This window comes from Trichosurus vulpecula, chromosome X (genome assembly GCF_011100635.1).
Source record: "Trichosurus vulpecula isolate mTriVul1 chromosome X, mTriVul1.pri, whole genome shotgun sequence".
NCBI lineage: Eukaryota > Metazoa > Chordata > Mammalia > Diprotodontia > Phalangeridae > Trichosurus > Trichosurus vulpecula.
In genome coordinates this window covers 59863295-59871757 of record NC_050582.1, presented here as the reverse complement: position 1 = coordinate 59871757, position 8463 = coordinate 59863295, and positions in this window count along the sequence as shown.

The following is an 8463-nucleotide window of genomic DNA, read 5'->3' as shown; positions in this document are numbered from 1 at the left end:
AGAACTAGCAAGAAATAAGGTATGTGCAGTTTTAAAGGGCCTTTAATCAAAGTCCACTGGAAGGGATAAGTAAAAGCAAAAAAGTTTAACCATGTAGGAGAGAGGAGCATGTGTAGAAAGTTTAAGAAAGGTATAATTTATTTGCACAGTGTGAATAGAGGTTTTGAAAGCAAAAAGGTTTGAAAACTCTTGAAAAGTTATTGGAAAATATTCTCTTCCTCCCTCCTGTATTCCAGCTTTGGTCAAGTTGGAATACCAGACGAGGTTTTAGAACTGATAAGGAATCGGAGCCAAAGCAGCCTGCCCAGAGGAAGACCTGGCTGATAGAAGAGGGCTGGGAGCTGTGAATTAAGGTTTGATTAGGTCCTAAAGGTTTAAAAAATCTGTATGTTTGCATTAACTCAATGCATCTAACATCAAGCAAAGTGTTTTAAAACTGCAGAAATAAAGGGGATCTTCTGTATGATAGTGGGATGATCACTTTGGGGATTCAATGTTCTGTTTAGAATGTGATTAAATTGTTAGACATTTAACTTTTCAGCTGGAGAAAAATCTTGATGAGTATAATATTTTGTTTTCATTTATTTGAAATGTTTGAGGTAGTTTGGGTCAAGATTAGGAAAGAGATTGAAATTGGAGTGAGAATACAGAGGGTAACACGTTTCAGTAAAGACTGGGAAAGAAAGAGAGATAGAAACTGGAGATAAGAGAATTTGAGTGGCTAAATCCACATGGCTTTGAGCCCATGTGCTCTTAGTCACCCCTCCTCCACCCCACATTGGAAGACTGTGGGTGGGTCAATCCAGAGCTGGGGCTGAAAGAAACTTGAAGCCTGATTGGAAATAAGGCTGATTGGTTAGTAATCCAAGGTTTTATAGTAAAGATATTGATTTGTATGATTATAAAATAAGCTTTGCCTGAGTAAGGTATGATTGAATTTTGTTTCCACAGGGATTATATAAAATTATGATTTGAAGCTAGAGATAGGAAATTAAGCTAGCTCCCTGAAAATTAGCATGTCTAAAAAGGACTAGTTCCTTTGTTCTTAGAAGGGCCTCTAGGCCAGGCCCAAAGAAATTCACCTAGGGACAAGATCCTGGACTCCTAGTCCATTAAAAGTATTTTAATTTGGAATAAAGAATTGGTGTGTATGAAGATGAGAGGGGTTTAGGGAGGGTCTTGAGGAGGAGTCTAAGGAGGATCTTGATGGGACTAGGATGACTAGAGATAAAGATTCCAGGAAATGAGAGAATGGGATTTTGATGGGATCAAGGGTGGGAATCACCTGGACAATAGAGGGCTGGGCCAGGTAGAGATTTGGGCCTAGATAATCTAAGGTTTATGGCCTCAAGGGAAGGCCGGATCTAGTGGGAAGATTCAAGGAGAGTTCAGTGGGGTTCCCAGAGACTGTACCCTATCACTCTCCATTACAAACACCTTTTTGACTAAAGAACTTTGTGATATTTAGGGATTCTGTAATAATTAGGAATTTAGTTTCTTGATAATACTTTGAAATTTGTGATACTTAGGGACTTTTGCACCAACTCAGTTTTAATGAATTCCAATGTTTAAAGGTTTATTTTTGCTTTAAGGAAGAAGAAAGAGGTTTCTATCATTTTAAAACTTTCCAACTAATTTTCTTCATATAAGTTTAGTGATTATTCCTCTTAACATCAGGATAAAATTTTAAACTGTTTTTAAAGAAGTGGAAATACTTCTAGAAATGTTTTGAAAAATCTCTTGTGTGATTTTTAGAAGGCCTACTGTGAATTTGTAGTCATTCCATGGCCTAAGCAAGAGTTAAAATTAGTGTCTGAACTTATCATATGTAAAAGATTTAATTCCTGAAGTATCTCCTTCTTCTGGACTGAGTATAATTAGAGAATAATAAACAAGCTTGTGAAAAAAGGACATAAATCCATCAACCTGTGGGGTTAGTCATTAACCTCTTTGCTTTGTTTAAGCTGGAATGGGATTCTGGACAGTAGTTATGTTAGTAAAGGGTAATAAACTTATGAGCTGTCTTGTCTTATGGTTGAAATGTAAAGGAAGGCTGAATAATGGGTAGTTTCAAGTTTTAAATACATAAAAACATTTAAGGCATTAAATTTGTATGGTTTAAACATACATCTGTATGGTTTAAATGTTAAGAATTGTACTACCAGAGAAAAATGATGAAGAGATAAAAAAGTTGTTATTGAATTACTGTTGAAATTAATTTTTGTCAATCATGTCCAGTGTTATAGTACTTAGGGAATTTATGAACAGCAATTCCCCTTATAATCTAGACGTTGTTAGATTAAGAATTGTACTTAATCAAGAATTGAGACGGTTAACTAAAACAAGGATTTTAGACATAAATTCTTATCAACCCTGTGTAAAATCTTGAATTTTATGAGTCTCTGGTTGGGACCAAATGCTAGAGAGATATGCACAAGCTTAATATGCCCCACAGAGATATGAAGACAAATCTGGGCAAATGTTAATGCCCCCTTTTGTTGAGAGGGGTAGAAATTGATGATCAAAATTTGCCATCTGATGTAAAAGAACCCACCCTCTGGGGGAGGTGATATGATGCTGCCTTTTTTATGGCAGGTCTCTATAATCAAAAATAAGTAGTTAGTGATAAAAGGAAAGGTATCTGTCAGAATATGTTACTATTGTGAAATGAAGTTGTGATACCTACAGACCTAGACGGTTTTATGGGGAAAAATGGAAAATTTGAAGTCTTGCTGTTTTCAATCAAATGATTGGGTAAATTGATACTCTTGTATAGCCATATGAAGGATAATATTCTTTCTAAATATTAATGGGAATATTTAGACAAAGGGAAAAGAAGTTTGTGAAATAAAGATACGAATGTAAGGTTGAATCATAATCCCATAGACTAAGGCTGGGATTTAAAGTTACTTTGTATCTACGTGGAATAAGGTCCTTAAATGTTTCAAAGTGATGTAAGAGCAATTAGGTATTAAGACAAATGGTGTAATTAATTACTGAAATTAAATAAGACATTTTCAGTTTGGGAAAAATAATTTCAGTGTTCCTTGAAGAGACATAAGTTGTAGAATATTTTTGCATTGATGGGGAAAGTTAAATGTGGCTGTTTGGATTTGAATTCTTTCCATGGTCTAAAATGTAAAGATAGAGTAAGTATTTGAACCTATAATATTTCTATGGTTCAATTCTTGAAGAATATCTGATTCTTTCAGATCAGGCATAGTTAGAGGAGAATAGAAAAGCCTGGGAAACTGATGCAAATGTGTCAGAGCAATAAATTATGATCTTTTTTTATGATCTTAATGGGAAAATTTTATGAACAAAAGTGGAAGTACCTGTGAGCTACTTAAGGCTCACTTTAAGGATGTTATTTAAGCAATGTGAGATTATTGTCATATCTTAAACTGATTATTGGAACTTGCTATTTAAAGACTTAATGGGACTGTTAACTGTTTTTCTGAGTTCAACTCCAGGTGTGAAAATCCAGGAAGGCTGTCTGAGCCACTGATCCATGATGCCAGCAGCCCTGTGAAGGGAAGTATGAACTGCAGGCATGATTTCATGGGAGGGTTGAGAGAGCAACTCTCTTGACTCTATTCCTTAACTAAAACCTGGCAGACTTTAAGCCTGGCTCAACGCAGCTTGCAGTTTTACACAACTTCTGCCTGGAGTTGACAGGAAGCTGGGGAAATATTGTCCCCTTACTATCTCTTACTATCCCCTAATCTCTTAATGGCAAATTTCTATAATCAAAAGGTTTCCAAAGTATAGTAACAAATCTATTAAAATAGCTGATCATGGAACATCTTAGGTTACTATAGGACTGTGACTAGTGTTCCTGGGTGGGGTCCCGTATAAGTTAAGGAAGTTTATAAGGGCCTTGTATAGGGTCTTGTATAAGGTTTTTTTTTTTTCCTGGTAATAGTATGGAGACAATTAGGTCAAGGGCTTATAAGAATATTATTTTGTTATTTGGTTAATATCATGCCTGTCTAAAGCTTTGATACAATTAGTAATGTTAAAAGAAGAATGGCTTGTGGTTTATTTAGTAAATGCCAACAAAGAAACATGGCATGACTAAAAGGTTATGATTTTATATATACTGTATTAAGAATTGGTTATGGGGGGGCGGAGCCAAGATGGAGGCTGGAAAGCAGGGACTAGCATGAGCTCCCTGCCAAGTCCCTCCAAAAACCTATAAAAAATGGCTCTGAACCAATTCTAGACATGCAGAACCCACAAAATTGTGGAGGGAAGCAGGGCTCTAGCCCAGGACAGCCTGGATGGTGTCTGGGTAAGATCTATCCCACACGGAGCTGGGAGCTGAGCGGGGCGCAGCTGAGCAGAGCCCAGCCCAGCATGGGTGGCACGGACCAGGAGCAGAGTGGAGCATGCCCTAGTGCCCTGAATCAGTGAGCTGCAGCAGTTACCAGACTTCTCAACCCACAAATACCAAAGACAACAGAGAAGGTTAGTGGGAAAAGCTGCTGGGGACAGGGTAATAGAGTTTGCAGTTCAGCCACCACCCCAGGGGCAGCGGAAGTGGGGCAGCTACAGAACTACAGCTGCAGTTGCTTCCAGCCCCAGGCCCACATGGTGGGAGGAATTAAGTGGCAGATCAGAGCAGGAGTGAATAGCCTGCTGAAGATCTAAGTCCAGTCCGGGTTGGGGGTTCTTGGGGAAGGAGGAGTGCTGGTGTGGCAGAGCTGGCGAATCCCCCCAAGCTTGGAACATAGTTCTCTTAACTCTATGAGCAGTCATACCCCACTGAAAAACTCAAGGGTCAAGGTAGTTGGCTGGGAATATGGCCAGGGAGCGAAAATGCACCCAGATTCAGTCTCACACTTTGGACTCCTTCTTTGGTGACAAAGAAGACCAAAACATACAACCAGAAGAAGTCAAAGAGCTTACAACAAAAGCCTCCAAGAAAAACATGAACTGGTCTCAGGCCATGGAAGAGCTCAAAAAGGATTTGGAAAAGCAAGTTAGAGAAGTAGAGGAAAAATTGGGAAGAGAAATGAGAAGGATGCGAGAAAACCATGAAAAACAAGTCAATGACTTGCTAAAGGAGACCCCCAAAAATACTGAAAAATATACTAAAGAAAACAACACCTTAAAAAATAGACTAACTCAAATGGCAAAAGAGCTCCAAAAAGCCAATGAGGAGAAGAATGCCTTGAAAGGCAGAATTAACCAAATGGAAAAGGAGGTCCAAAAGACCACTGAAGAAAATACTACCTTAAAAATTGGGTTGGAGCAAGTGGAAGCTAGTGACTTGATGAGAAATCAAGTTATTATAAAACAGAACCAAAGGAATGAAAAAGTGGAAGACAGTGTGAAATATCTCATTGGAAAAATCACTGACCTGGAAAATAGTTCCAGGAGAGATAATTTAAAAATTATTGGACTACCTGAAAGCCATGATCAAAAAAAGAGCCTAGATATCATCTTTCAAGAAATTATCAAGGAGAACTGCCCTTATATTCTAGAGCCACAGGGCAAAATAGAAATTGAAAGAATCCACCGATCACCTCCTCAAATAGATCCCAAAAAGAAATCTCCTAGGAATATTGTCGCCAAATTCCAGAGCTCCCAGATCAAGGAGAAAATACTGCAAGCAGCCAGAAAGAAACAATTTGAGTATTGTGGAAACACAATCAGAATAACCTAAGATCTAGCAGCTTCTACATTAAGAGATCGAAGGGCTTGGAATATGATATTCCAGAGTTTCAATGGAGCTAGGATTAAAACCAAGAATCACCTACCCAGCAAAACTGAGCATCATGCTCCAAGGCAACATATGGAGTTTCAATAAAATAGAGGACTTTCAAGCTTTCTCAGTGAAAAGACCAGAACTGAATAGAAAATTTGACTTTCAAACACAAGAATCAAGAGAAGCATTAAAAGGTAATCAAGAAAAAGAACAAGAAAAAGAAATCACAAGGGACTTACTAAAGTTGAACTGTTTTGTTTATATTCCTACATGGAAAGATGATGTGTATGATTCATGAGACCTCAGTATTAGGGTAGCTGAAGGCAATACACATATATGTTTATGTATATATGTGTATCTGTGAGTGTGTATGTATGTATATATATGTGTGTGTATGTATATATATATATGTGTGTGTATGTATATATGTGTGTATGTGTATGTATATATGTATGTGTGTGTGTGTGTATATATATATATATATATATATATATATATATATATATATAGAGAGAGAGAGAGAGAGAGAGAGAGAGAGGGCACAGGGTGAGTTGAAGATGAAGGGATGATATCTAAAAGAAATAAAATCAAATTAAGGGATGAGAGAGGAATATATTGAGAGAGGGAGATAGGGAGAGATAGAATGGGGTAAATTATCTCACATAAAAGTGGCAAGAAAAAGCAGTTCTGTAGGAAGAGAAGAGAAGGCAGGTGAGAGGGAATGAGTGAATCTTGCTCTCATCAGATTTGACCTGAGGAGGGAATACCATACATACTCAATTGGGTATCTTACCCCACAGGAAAGAAGGAGGAAGAAGATAAAAAAGGGGCGATGATAGAAGGGAGGGGAGATGGGGGAGGAGGTAATCAAAAACAACCACTTTCAAAAAGGGACACGGTCAAGGGAGAAAACTGGATAAAGGGGGATAGGTTAGGAAGGAGCAAAATATAGTTAGTCTTTCACAACATGAGTATTGTGGAAGGGTTTTACATAATGATATGCATGTGGCCTATGTTGAATTGCTTGACTTCCTAGGGAGGGTGGGTGGGAAGGGAAGAGGGGAGAGAATTTGGAAATCAAAGTTTTAAAAACAGATGTTCAAAAACAAAAAAAAAAGTTTTTGCATGCAACTAGAAAATAAGATACACAGGCAATGGGGAGTAGAAATTTATCTAGCCCTACAAGAAAGGAAGGGAAAAGGGGATGGGAGGGGAGTGGGGTGACAGAAGGGAAGGCTGACCGAGGAACAGGGCAACCAGAATATACACCATCTTGGAGTGGGGGGGACGGTAGAAATGGGGAGAAAATTTGTAATTCAAACTCTTGTGAAAATCAATGCTGAAAACTAAATATATTAAATAAATTAAATTAATAAAAAAGAAAAAAAAACAAAACAAACAAAAAAGAACTGGTTATTTAATGTATTTATGTATGTACTGGAGCCTGTTGTTAATTCCTTAGTGAAATATCATCCTCGTGGTAAGGAAATTAATAATGGGTTAATGGAAAACATAAGAAACTGGGCTCTGATGTGCATTTCTTAAAAATGACAATTGGTCAAGGTTCCAATTTTGAATTTGTAAAAATGATCAGGGTATATGGATTAGAAATGGTAACTTAAAATTGTGATAAGGTAACTTTTGTAGGAGAATGGAAAGAAAGCTGGTTCCTACAAGAAAACAAGAAGAAGATCCTGAGATGCTGTGCTTCAGATGGCTGGAATAAATAGCAAGGACCAGAGGACTTCATTGATGATGTTCCCTACCAGACAGCTATAGGGGAGGAGACTTTTGAATCTCAAAGGGACAGTTGCATTATTTTGTTTTGGGGGGTCTCTGTATCTGTATTTATAAAGGGGACTGCCCCCTTTGATTTGTCAATGAGTCAATCAACCTTTACCTCTTCCCATATTTACTTAAAGGGGTGATGGCTAAGGAAAAAATTCAGATGAGAAAGAGTAAGGGAGTATCAAAGATGTGGAAACAAAAATTTGAATAAAAGAAGAGGAGGAATTGTAAGAGATGGAAGAACAGTTTTGTTTCCACAGAGTTGAAAGCATTCCTCTTCCTCCCTCTCCCCCCTCAGCTTTAGCAGAATATAGGTCAGGTGACTGGTTAGAACTAGTTCTAATCAAAGCTCTGGGGCAAAAGGTTAGAGGCTTGTATGCACACTTAAATGAGCCATTTGTGGATGGCATGACATAGGCAATCAGGGGGTTGTATCTGGCCAATGAAGAGCCTGGCGGGAGATTCTAATGGAAAGCCAATAAAAGGACTGGCATCCATCTGAGTCCTCTGTACTCTACTGTACTCTGTTCAGGGGATGTGCCCATTTATTCAGATCAAATAAAAATAAAACATAATTAAAGCGCCCCTGCTTTGGTGGCATCCTTTCTCACAAGAAAGCAATAAAATTCCTTTGTGCCTTCTCTCAAGAACAGTCTCTATTTTTATTGTGAGTAGTGGTCTCTGACCCACACAGATCCATCCCCCTTTCGGCCACTAAAGTGATTTTGTAAAGATCACGTCTAATCACGTAACTTTCCATCCACTACTTCATAAACTCCTTTAGCTTCCAATTGCCTCTAAGAGCAAATACAAAATGCTTTGTTTGGCATTCAAAGTCCTTCATAACCTAGCCCCCCCCCACCTTTTCAGTCTTCTCACACCTCCATCCCCACACATACTTGTGGGGAGCCAGCTATATCCTGTTTAGGCCTCTTAGACCTCTGCAACGCAGGGTCAATAGA